The sequence below is a fragment of the Rhinoderma darwinii genome, chromosome 12 (genome assembly GCF_050947455.1).
Source record: "Rhinoderma darwinii isolate aRhiDar2 chromosome 12, aRhiDar2.hap1, whole genome shotgun sequence".
Taxonomy (NCBI): domain Eukaryota; kingdom Metazoa; phylum Chordata; class Amphibia; order Anura; family Rhinodermatidae; genus Rhinoderma; species Rhinoderma darwinii.
Window position 1 is genome coordinate 85,550,533 of NC_134698.1, and position 13,699 is coordinate 85,564,231.

Genomic DNA, 13,699 nt, shown 5'->3' on the forward strand with positions numbered 1-13,699 from the left:
CCCCGTCACAATGGTGACAAACAGAAACCTTTAGCAACGTTTCCGTCACCATTGAGATGGTTTGCCTTTCTGTTGAGGGGTTAACCCAGACATGGGCAAACTACGGCCCGCGGGCCACATACGGCCCGTTAGGCTTTTTAATCCGGCCCGCCGAACTTGTCCAAATCATAGTAAAAACCTCCTTTTTTTTCCCCTTTCCCTGCAATGCCCACGTTTTCCCAATAGATGGCGCACTCAAAACACATTGACCGTTGTTAACTCCTTAACGCCGAAGGACGGATATATCCGTCCTCAGCAGCTGCTAGTTCGCGCAGGAGGACGGATATATCCGTCCTGTGATGGCGCGGGTACTGCCAGTGTACCCACGCGATCAGCGGCAGGAGCACGGCTGTTATACACAGCCTGGCTCCTGCTGCAACTGCCGGAATCGAAGCGCGCTCCGATTCCGGCAGTTTAACCCATTAAATGCCGCTGTCAATAGTGACAGCGGCATCTAATGTGTTTGACAGAGGGAGGGAGCTCCCTCTGTCACCCGATCGGCGCCCCCGCAAACAAATCGCGGGTCGCCGTCGGGTTTCCATGACAGCCGGGGGTCTAACAAAGACCCCCAGGTCTGTCTTCCGCAACTGCCTGTTTGGCGATGCCGGAGGCATGACCTAACAGGTTGCCTGTCAGTTTTACACTGACAGGCAATAATGCTTTGGTATACTAAGTATACCAAAGCATTATATATGCGATCGGCACATCGCATAGTGAAGTCCCCTGGTGGGACTTAAAAAAAAAATGTCAATCAGTTAAATAAAGTTTGTTGAAAAAAAATAAAATAATTACAGTCAAAATCAAATAAAACTACTTTTTTTGCCCAAAAAGTGGTTTTATTCAGTAAAAGTGTCAAAACAAATCACACATACACATATATGGTATCCCCGCGATCATAACAACTTGACCAATAAAATGAACACATTAATGAAACCGCCGGATGAACGGCGTCCAAAAAACCCGCAAAAAACAACGGCAAAATTCTCTCTTTTCTCCCATTCCCCCCATAAAAAATAAAATAAAAGTTAATCTATAAGTCCTATGTACCCCAAAATAGTACTAATGAAAACTACGCATTGGCCCGCAAAAATCAAGCCCACATACGGCCACATCGACGGAAAAATAAAAAAATGACGGCTCTTGGAACGCGGTGATGCAAAAACAAGTAATTTTTTTCTAAAAGGGTTTTTATTGTGCAAACGTAGAAAAAACATATAAAACCTTTACATATTTGGTATCCCCGTAATCGTGCCGACCCGTAGAATAAAGTTAACATGTTATTTATGCTGCATAGTAAACGGTGTAAATTTATAACGTGAAAATTAATGCTGGAATAGCTGCTTATTTTCAATTCTCTCCTAAAATAAAGTTAATAAAAGTTAATCAATATATTGTAAGCATCTAAAAATGGTGCAATTACAAAATACAACTCGTCCCGCAAAAAACAAGCCCTTATACGGCTATGTCGACGTAATAAAAAAAAAGTTACGACTCTTGGAATGTGACCGTGAAAAAAACAAAAAATAATCCTTGGTCATTAACGTGCAAAATGGCCCGGTCATTAAGGGGTTAATGTGGCGCGTATTTCTCTTTATTTCACTTTAATTTTCACTTCGTTTCACGTCACCATTAAGCCCTTCGGTTTTCAAAGAGTACAATATCAGCCGTCACTTTGCCACGAAGCATGCAAACTATGCTAGCAAGCAGTCAACACAAGAACGGGCGGCTACTGCTCAGAGGTTGGCAGCTCATTTACAGAGTCAACAGAACTTTTTTCTTGATAAATCACAGTGCGTATGTTATTTTAATCTATTTACATTTCCTCCTCCCAGTATCTGCGAAATAGTATGTAAATGCCATATCTTGCATATTCCTTGAGACAAATTTATTAACTGATAAGGGCTATTTTTCACATTTGAAAGACAGTTAATAAGTTGGGTTGTAGTGTTCTTACTGTGCTATGAGGTTTGCACACACTAGTATATCCGGCCCAAACACTCCCTCCAAATGCTCCTGGCCCGGCCCCTCTGTCAAATTTTAGAACCCATTGTGGCCCGCGAGTCAAAAAGTTTGCCCACCCCTGGGTTAACCAGACAAACATCCGACGGAACCCCTCAACGGAAGGGCAACGCTGATGTTAACAGGCCCTTAGAAAGTTGGATTTTTTCATTACACAATGATTATATCAAACTAGAAAAGTACTTTAAAACCGGACAATCAGATCAAATTGAGGAATCCATCCAGTGATAGGGAATCAGGGAGAAGGCCGAGGCTCCATTTATCTTGTTAGCAGCATTAGGGAGTGACTGCTCCGCTCCTCTGTGTTACAAAGTCTAGTGATAAATCCCCTAGATCCCAGTTTACTAATGAATTAATCATTGACAATCTGATGATCATTCCAATGTAAAGCCCGGCAGCTGCTGGAAGCGTCTAGCTGCTAATTTTAGATCCGTGCACAGATCACAGGCCCCGTCACACACCTGCATGCACCTCTTCAGCTGTCTACACTATGAAGAATTAGCCAAAAGCACAGCTGAGGAGGGTCGTAACTCGTGACAACATTCTGCAAGATTTTATCAGACAAATCTGACTTTCTTCCAGGACCTGCGTTTAATTTCCAGACTAAGAAAACCCCACCAGCAAGCACGATGAATGAGTGATGTAGAACAGGTTTCCAGGCATGTACAGTCATCGAAATCAGCTCGACCGGGGTCACATATCACTGGATGTTTTCTGAGCCCCTATTATTACTGCAACTGGATAACAGAACGGGTCCGGGAATTAATGACATGTTTCATGAAATATTACCCAAGACAAAAAACAGCTACAACACCTGCAAATTGCAAGCGTTAAAGGGGTTCTCCAGGACATAGCTACTATACTCACATCACCCCTAAACATGTAAAAACATGCTACATGATCATTTCCTTCCCCGATCGCCATGTCTCCCGGCTGGTCACGTGGCGCCTTCCCTTTTGAAACCGCCGCTTTCACGTACATCCATCTCCAGTCCTCTCTTCCGGTTGATTCAGTGTACGGACACATCATTTGTGACCTCGCTATATACTGCTGGAAGGGGTGGACGACCTCCATCTCCTCATTCTAAGCATGCGTGGTAGAGCCTCATCATTTTATTACCATGCACGCTCAAACATCAGTCCTCATGGCGACAGTCATTTGTCCTCCACCAGCATCTGATTGGGCCACAATATCCGGCAGCCCTATAGAAAGTAGAATGGAGCGGTGGCCGAGCATGCTCAGTACCTCTCCATTCATATGGGGCGCACCAAGGTGGCCAGCTAAACCTGTACTTGGGAACAGTCAGGGGTCCCATCTATCAGATATTTATTCGTAGCGAATTTGATCCACAAATCCAAATGGAAAATCTGCAGTATAATACAGTAGCAGCAGGGTTAGGTGAGCATGCATGTTATTTTTATCAGGCACTATTGGGGGCAGCTGTGGGGGCATTGTACTTTATACTGTGTGGGGTGCAGCTATAGGGGCATTACATGTGTGGGGGCAGCTATGGAGCATCATACTGTGTGGGGAGCACTATGGGGGTAATACACTGTGTGGGGAGCACTATGGGGGTAATACACTGTGTGGGGAGCACTATGGGGGTAATACGCTGTGTGGGGAGCACTATGGGGGTAATACGCTGTGTGGGGAGCACTATGGGGGTAATACGCTGTGTGGGGAGCACTATGGGGGTAATACACTGTGTGGGGAGCACTATGGGGGTAATACACTGTGTGGGGAGCACTATGGGGGTAATACGCTGTGTGGGGAGCACTATGGGGGTAATACGCTGTGTGGGGAGCACTATGGGGGTAATACGCTGTGTGGGGAGCACTATGGGGGTAATACGCTGTGTTGGGAGCACTATGGGGGTAATACGCTGTGTGGGGAGCACTATGGGGGTAATACGCTGTGTGGGGAGCACTATGGGGGTAATACGCTGTGTGGGGAGCACTATGGGGGTAATACGCTGTGTGGGGAGCACTATGGGGGTAATACGCTGTGTGGGGAGCACTATGGGGGTAATACGCTGTGTGGGGAGCACTATGGGGGTAATACGCTGTGTGGGGAGCACTATGGGGGTAATACGCTGTGTGGGGAGCACTATGGGGGTAATACGCTGTGTGGGGAGCACTATGGGGGTAATACGCTGTGTGGGGAGCACTATGGGGGTAATACGCTGTGTGGGGAGCACTATGGGGGTAATACGCTGTGTGGGGAGCACTATGGGGGTAATACGCTGTGTGGGGAGCACTATGGGGGTAATACGCTGTGTGGGGAGCACTATGGGGGTAATACGCTGTGTGGGGAGCACTATGGGGGTAATACGCTGTGTGGGGAGCACTATGGGGGTAATACGCTGTGTGGGGAGCACTATGGGGGTAATACGCTGTGTGGGGAGCACTATGGGGGTAATACGCTGTGTGGGGAGCACTATGGGGGTAATACGCTGTGTGGGGAGCACTATGGGGGTAATACGCTGTGTGGGGAGCACTATGGGGGTAATACACTGTGTGGGGAGCACTATGGGGGTAATACACTGTGTGGGGAGCACTATGGGGGTAATACACTGTGTGAGGAGCACTATGGGGGTAATATACTGTGTGGGGAGCACTATGGGGGTAATACACTGTGTGGGGAGCACTATGGGGGTAATACACTGTGTGGGGAGCACTATGGGGGTAATACACTGTGTGGGGAGCACTATGGGGGTAATACACTGTGTGGGGAGCACTATGGGGGTAATACACTGTGTGGGGAGCACTATGGGGGTAATACACTGTGTGGGGAGCACTATGGGGGTAATACACTGTGTGGGGAGCACTATGAGGGTAATACACTGTGTGGGGAGCACTATGGGGGTAATACACTGTGTGGGGAGCACTATGAGGGTAATACACTTTGTGGGGAGCACTATGGGGGTAATACACTGTGTGGGGAGCACTATGGGGGTAATACACTGTGTGGGGAGCACTATGGGGGTAATATACTGTGTGGGGAGCACTATGGGGGTAATACACTGTGTGGGGAGCACTATGGGGGTAATATACTGTGTGGGGAGCACTATGGGGGTAATATACTGTGTGGGGAGCACTATGGGGGTAATATACTGTGTGGGGAGCACTATGGGGGTAATATACTGTGTGGGGAGCACTATGGGGGTAATACACTGTGTGGGGAGCACTATGGGGGTAATACACTGTGTGGGGAGCACTATGGGGGTAATACACTGTGTGGGGAGCACTATGGGGGTAATACACTGTGTGGGGAGCACTATGGGGGTAATACACTGTGTGGGGAGCACTATGGGGGTAATACGCTGTGTGGGGAGCACTATGGGGGTAATACGCTGTGTGGGGAGCACTATGGGGGTAATACGCTGTGTGGGGAGCACTATGGGGTAATATACTGTGTGGGGAGCACTATGGGGGTAATACACTGTGTGGGGAGCACTATGGGGGTAATACACTGTGTGGGGAGCACTATGGGGGTAATACACTGTGTGGGGAGCACTATGGGGGTAATACACTGTGTGGGGAGCACTATGGGGGTAATACACTGTGTGAGGAGCACTATGGGGGTAATATACTGTGTGGGGAGCACTATGGGGGTAATACACTGTGTGGGGAGCACTATGGGGGTAATACACTGTGTGGGGAGCACTATGGGGGTAATACACTGTGTGGGGAGCACTATGGGGGTAATACACTGTGTGGGGAGCACTATGGGGGTAATACACTGTGTGGGGAGCACTATGGGGGTAATACACTGTGTGGGGAGCACTATGGGGGTAATACACTGTGTGGGGAGCACTATGAGGGTAATACACTGTGTGGGGAGCACTATGGGGGTAATACACTGTGTGGGGAGCACTATGAGGGTAATACACTTTGTGGGGAGCACTATGGGGGTAATACACTGTGTGGGGAGCACTATGGGGGTAATACACTGTGTGGGGAGCACTATGGGGGTAATATACTGTGTGGGGAGCACTATGGGGGTAATACACTGTGTGGGGAGCACTATGGGGGTAATATACTGTGTGGGGAGCACTATGGGGGTAATATACTGTGTGGGGAGCACTATGGGGGTAATATACTGTGTGGGGAGCACTATGGGGGTAATATACTGTGTGGGGAGCACTATGGGGGTAATACACTGTGTGGGGAGCACTATGGGGGTAATACACTGTGTGGGGAGCACTATGGGGGTAATACACTGTGTGGGGAGCACTATGGGGGTAATACACTGTGTGGGGAGCACTATGGGGGTAATACACTGTGTGGGGAGCACTATGGGGGTAATACACTGTGTGGGGAGCACTATGGGGGTAATACGCTGTGTGGGGAGCACTATGGGGGTAATACGCTGTGTGGGGAGCACTATGGGGTAATATACTGTGTGGGGAGCACTATGGGGGTAATACACTGTGTGGGGAGCACTATGGGGGTAATACACTGTGTGGGGAGCACTATGGGGGTAATACACTGTGTGGGGAGCACTATGGGGGTAATACACTGTGTGGGGAGCACTATGGGGGTAATATACTGTGTGGGGAGCACTATGGGGTAATCTACTGTGTGGGGAGCACTATGGGGTAATATACTGTGTGGGGAGCACTATGGGGGTAATACACTGTGTGGGGAGCACTATGGGGGTAATACACTGTGTGGGGAGCACTATGGGGGTAATACACTGTGTGGGGAGCACTATGGGGTAATACACTGTGTGGGGAGCACTATGGGGGTAATACACTGTGTGGGGAGCACTATGGGGGTAATACACTGTGTGGGGAGCACTATGGGGATAATACACTGTGTGGGGAGCACGCACCCATTGACTTCAATGTGTGCGTGATGCGCGAACAACGCAGAAATATAGGACATGTCGTGAGTTTCACGCAGCGGACATACGCTGCGTGAAAATCACGGACTGTCTGAACGGCCCCATTCACTAACATAGTCATTGACTAACATAGTTGCACGGACGTATTACACGTTCGTCTAAATAAGCCCTAACTGCGACAATTCGCAGATAAACCATGTGTGTTTATTCCCGTGATTTTTGATGCATTTTTTTAATGTGCGGCCAAAAACGTTTCATGTAAATGCACCCTAAGGTCCCACGCACATGGCCATGCCTGCGAGCACGGCCAGCCACCCACATTTGGGGGCCGTGCTCTCATATAAAGTACGGGAGCATGGTCCGTAAAAAGCAACAAATAGGACATGTCCTATCGTTTGCGGAGCCTTTCTTCTGCACAGACACGTTCCGTGTGCAATAGAAGTGAATAGGTCCGTAATTATGAACTAATTCTACGGTCGTGAGCAATGGGCCTAAGGGCTCATTCACACGACCGTGAACCTCGTCCGTGTGACGGCCGTTAAAACAATGGCCGTCAAACGAACCAATGTTTATCAATAGGACCGTTCACACAACCATTGTTTCAACGGAGAGTGTGAACAGTCCATTGAAAAAATAGGACATGTCCTAATTTACTACGTGTCACGCATCCCTCCATAGACTAGTCCGTGACAACTCGTCCCGCACGGGTCCACCTCGGACGTGGAATACTGCAGTTTTTCACATCCGGGGTGGGCTACGTTCGTTTGAATGTAGCCTAAAAGTCTTCATCCTTACTGGTTGCTTGTGGGCAGATAAGTATACAATAAATGATGTTCCCTAGCACAATAACTCACGACCATAGTGGGACGGAGCAGGTAAAAAATATAGATAAAACACACAGATGATAGAGGTATATACAGCAGGGTGAAATCCTGAAACGCGCATATAAGCACCAGTTAGGCCCCATGCCCACGACTGTAGATTTAGTCCGTAATTACGGACCCATTAATTTCTATGGTCGACGGAAACCTTCCCGTGTGTCCGTGCCGTAAAAAATAGGACTTGTACTATTTATTTTACAGACCATGCTCTCATACTTTATAATGGGAGCACTCCTCACAAATACGGACGACCGTCCACGGCTGGCTGTGCCCGTAATCACGTACCAGAGTCGTGTGCATGGGACCTTAGGACTCCTGTACAAAACCATTTTTTTTTTGTACTGTGCGCAAATATGGATCTGTAGTCATCCGCGTATACGTCACGCTGTCCGCAAATACGGTCTGTAGTGCATCCGTATTTACGGATCCGCAAAAAAAACGGGAGGAATCTTGGGGAATGCACTGGTGTCGCATAGCAATGGTTCCGCAATGCAGATCCGGAATTACGGTGGTGCCCATAGACTTCTATGGGGAGTCTGTGCCGTAATTACGGACAATAGGAAAGGATCTATAATTTGAGGGCCATTTCTACAGCACGGACACACATCCATAAATATACGGAAAGGTGTCCATGACCCATAGAAATGAATAGGTCCGCAATTTCAACCGTAATTACGGATGGAAACTACGATCATGTGAATGGGGCCCCAAAGTGTCCCTTGAGTTATACACTCCCACCCAAACTAAGATCTGGTGTGAAGAGACGCTCCTGAATGCTCGGCGGTATATAGTTGTTTTGGCAACGGTTCAACTTCCAGAGAGTACCGTGCACGGGTCCAATTAACCCCTTCCCGCACCTTGGCGTAACTGTACGTCCAGATAAGCAGTAACTTCGCGCACCTGGGCGTACAGTTACGTCCGCGCTTTAAAAGTTAACCGCCGCGCGGCGCTACACCGCAGCGGCGGTTAACTGTGCAGGGTGTCAGCCCTGCTCTCCCCGTTGCCGATCAGCGGCCTGTCGCCGCTGAAATCGGCAATTAACCCCTTCGATGCGGTGGTCGATTGCGATCACCACATCGAAGAGGTTTACAGCGGATCGGCAGCCCCCCACATGTATTTGCGGGGGCTGGCGATCCTTATCATGGCAACCAGAGGCCAGACAATGACCTCCGGGTTGCCATGTACGGAAGCCTCGGAGGATCAGCCTCCGGCCGTTCCTCCGATGCTTCCTGTCAGTGTGACAGTTACGTCACAATGACAGTAAGAACACATTACACTACGTGTGTAGTATAATGTGTTCCAGCAGCGATCAGAGCTGCCAGTCTAAGTGTCCCCTAGTGGGACAAGTAAAAAAAGTTAAAAAAAGATAATAAAAATGTTTTGAAAAAGTGTAAAAATAAAAGTTAGAAGTGACATAAACAAAGAATGCTTTTTTTCCTATAATAAGTCTTTTATTATAGGAAAAAAATTAACACGTTAAAAAAAGTACACATATGTGGTATCACCGCGTTCGTAACGACCCCGACTATAAAACTGTAATATTATTTTTCCCGCACGGTGAACACCGCGAAAAAAATAAATGAAAAACAGTGCCCGAATCACAATTTTTTGGTTACCAACCCTCCCAAAATATACAATAAAAAGCTATCAAAAAGTCGCATGTACGCCAAAATGGTACCAATACAAACTACATCCCGTCCCGCAAAAAACAAGCCCTTACACCGCTTTTTTGACTGAAAAATAAAAACGTTATGGCTCTAAGAATAGGGTGACACAAAAATTTATTTATTTTATAAATAAGTGATTTTATTGCACAAACGCTGCAAAACATAAAAAAATTATATACATATGGTATCGCAGTAATCGTATCGACCCGCAGAATAAAGTATAATGGTCATTTATAGCCCAGGGTGAAGGCCATAAAAAAAACAAATAAAAAACATTGTCAGAATTGATGGTTTTTGGTCACCTTGCTTGCCAAAAAATGGAATAAAACGTGATCAAAAAAATTTCTGGTACCCCAAAATGGTACCAATGAAAACTACAGATTGTCCCGCAAAGAATAAACCCTCACACGGCTTCGGTGGAGAAAAAATAAAACAGTTCTGGCTCTCAGAATATGGCGATGCAAAATGTGCAGAGTGTCCAAAAGCGGATAAGATCGGGCACCATTTATCAGCGTGACACCGGCCACATATCTATGAATTATTATTTATTTACTGCATTATTATACCCTCTTATTATACCCTCATGTACCCCGCACAGATAACATATACCCTGATGTACTCCGCACAGATAACATGTACCCTGATGTACCCCGCACAGATTACATACGCCCCCACATTATAAACTGAAACACCAGTAAAACCCCAAACAGAAAAACTACCAAGCAAACTCTGTGCCCCAAAAGCCAAATGGCGTCCCTCCCTTCTGAGCCCTGCAGCGTGCCTAAACACCAATTTACGTCCACAGATATGGCATCGCCATACCCGGGAGAACCCGGTTAATATTTTGAGTTATTTGTCTTCAGTGGCACAAACTGGGCATAACATATAGTGCACTAAAATGGCATGAGTGGAAAATTGTAATTTTCACTCCGCACCATGCGCTGCGCATTAACCCCTGCGCGCACCATGACATAGCATGTCGTAGTGTGGGGGGGGGTGATGTATGGAGCGTCTCACGTAAAAAATAAAGAATTTAGAACGGCAAAATCGCTGTTTTTTTGGTCACCTTGGCTCTACCTAAAAATGTAATAAAAAGTGCTCAAAAAGTTGTATGTACCAAAAAGTTGCACCAATAAAAACGACCGCTCGTCCCTCAATAAATAAGCCCTCATACCGCTCTATTGACTGAAAAATAAAAAAGTTGTGGCTCTTGGAACGCGGGGAGGAAAAAACTAAGAAGGAAAAGAAAAAAATGGATCACTCCAGAAAGGGTTAATTACTTTCTAATGAAAAACCATTTGACCACACGTGGGGTATTGCCGTACTCGGGAGAAATTGCTTTACAAATGTTGGGGTGCTTTTACCCCCTTTATCCTTTGTGAAATTGAAAAAAATGCAACATTTTAGTGGAAGAAATGTCGATATTCATTTTCACGGCCTAATTCTAATAAATCCTGCAAAAGACTTGTGGGGTCTAAATGCCCACTATATCCCTAGATAGATTCTTTAAGTGGTGTAATTTCCACTTTTGGGGGGTTTCCCCTGTTTTGGCCTCTCAGGGGCTTTGCAAATGCGACATGGCACCCAAAAACCATTTCAGCTAAATTTGAGCTCCAAAAGCCAAATAGCGCTCCTTGCCTTCTAAGCCCCGCTGTGGGTCCAAACAGCAGTTTATTACTACATATGGCATATTTCCGTAATCGGGAGAAATTGTTTTACAAATGTTGGGGTGCTTTTTCTCCTTTATTCCTTGTAAAAATTAAAAATGGCTACCTTTTTTCAGAAAAAAAGTCGATTTTTACCTTTACAGAATAATTCCAATGAATTCAGCAAAACAACCGTGGGGTCAAAATGCTAACTTTACCCCTAGAAAAATTCCTTGAGGGGTGTAGTTTCCAAAATGGGGTCACTTTCCGGGGGTTTCCACTATTTTGTTCCCTCCAGTGCATTTCAAACGCGACACGGCACTGAAAACCATTCCAGCAAAATCAGAATTTCAAAATCCAAATGGTGCTCCTTTCCTTCTGAGTCCTGCTGTGGGTCCAAACAGCAGTTTATTACCACATATGGGGTATTGCTATAATCAGGAGAAATTGCTTTACATATGTTGGGGTGTTTTTTCTCTTTTATACCTTGAAAAAATTAAAAATTTCTACGTTTTTTCAGAAAAAAAGTAGATTTTCATCTTCACAAACTAATTCAAATAAATTTAGCAAAAAAACTGTGGGTTCAAAATGCTAACTATACCCCTAGATAAATTCCCTGAGGGGTGTAGTTTCCAAAATGAGGTCACTTTTGGGGGTCTTTATTGTTTTGGCCCCACAAGACCTCTTCAAACCTGACATGGTACCTAAAATATATGCTAAAAAAAGAAGGCCCCAAAATCCACGAGGTGCTCCTTTGCTTCTGAGGCCTGTGTTTCAGTCCATGACTGAACTAGGGCCACATGTGGGGTATTTCTAAAAACTGCAGAATCTGGGCAATAAATAATAAGTTACATTTTTTGGGAAAAACCTTCTGTGGTATAGAAAAAAATGTATTACAAATGAATTTTGTATAAAAAAAAATGAAATTTGTAACTTTCACCTCTACTTTGCTTTAATTCCTGTGAAACGCCTAAAGGGTTAATACACTTTCTGAATGCTGTTTTGAATACTTTGAGGGGTGCAGTTTTCAAAATGGGGTGATTTATGGGGACTTTCTAATATATAAGACTCTCAAAGCCACTTCAGAACGTAACTTGTCCTTGTAAAAATCGCCTTTTGAAATTTTCTTGAAAATATGAGAAATCGCTGCTAAAGTTCTAAGCCTTGTAACGTCCTAGAAAAATAAAATAATGTTCAAAAAACGATGCCAAACTAAAAGTAGACATGTGGGGGATGGTAACTAGCAACTATTTTGTGTGGTATTACTATCGGTTTTACAAGCAGATACATTTAAATTTAGAAAAATGCTAATTTTTGCAATTTTTCGCTAAATTTTGGTGTTTTTCACAATTAAATACTGACTCTATCGGGCAAATTTTGCCAGCAACATAAAGTCCAATGTGTCACGAGAAAACAATCTCAGAATCGCTTGGCTAGGTGAAAGCATTCCGGAGTTATTACCACATAAAGTGACATGTCAGATTTTAAAAATCTGCTTCGTCCTGAAGGCCAAAACAGGCTCAGTCCTGAAGGGGTTAATTACATTAAACAGCAATACAAATACATTTGCAAACTTTTTTTGGTGCTAAAAAAAACAAAAAACAATCACCGCAACGTGTGAACGTACTCCTAGGGGCTTTTACACGAACATAACTTTGTGAAAATGATGATATAGCGAGTTGGTGCTGTTCAAAAAACATGCATTTATATACAAGAAAAATTCTTGTTAATGCGATAGTTTATGAGACCGCTTGTTTTCCCCATCTCCTGCTCCTGTATACACAAGGAAACACAACGCTGACAAAGGGTCATTTAACCCCTTAAGGACACGGCCAATTTTAGCCTTGAGGACAGAGCAATTTTTTTTACATTTCCCTCTTTGCATCCCGACGCTCATAACGCTTTTATTTTTTGTACGACGTAGTTGTATGAGACTTTGTTTTTTGCGGGACGAGTTGTACTTTATGTACGTACCATTTTTTGGTACAAATACATTATCGTTTAATTTCTATAAATTTTTAATGAGATTAAAATGCAGAAAAAAAGCAGTTGTGCAGCAGTTTTAATATTTTGTTTTTTACACCATACACCGATCATCATAAATAATGGTATACATTTGTAGTACAGGTTGTTACGGTCGTGGCGATAGCAAATATGTCTATATTATTTCATGTTTTGGGACTTATATTTTAAAAAGTTGATTTATTATAAAAAATGTGTGTTTCTGTGTATTTTATTTACTTTTTATTTATTTATTTACCATTATTTTTTTTTTACATTCATTTAACTTTTTTTTTTAATCCCATAAAGGGATTTATCATTTTGATTTTGATTTTGTAACTGTAATGTACTGGCATAGATCTATATGCCAGTACATTAGCCTGTTACTGATCGTACACAGGCAGTTGTTAGGGCATACCTCAGTATGCCCTAACAACAGGAAATATGTTCAGACAGCCCTGGGGTCCTTCACTGGACCCTGGGCTGTCTGGCCATATGATATGTGGGCTTTGATCGCGTCACAGTTATTTTCTGTGACGCGATCAATGTGCAGTCTCCTCTCCTTGAACGCCGCGATCAGCTGTCATCGCGGCGTTCA

At 44.9% G+C, this 13,699-nt stretch overlaps 1 long non-coding RNA gene across 2 annotated transcripts in view; it reads right to left on the reverse strand.

Moving 5' to 3' along the window:
- The window catches only part of LOC142664971 (uncharacterized), a 181,512-nt gene that overhangs the window by 154,260 nt on the left and 13,553 nt on the right, over positions 1–13,699 (reverse strand). The window lies entirely within an intron of this gene.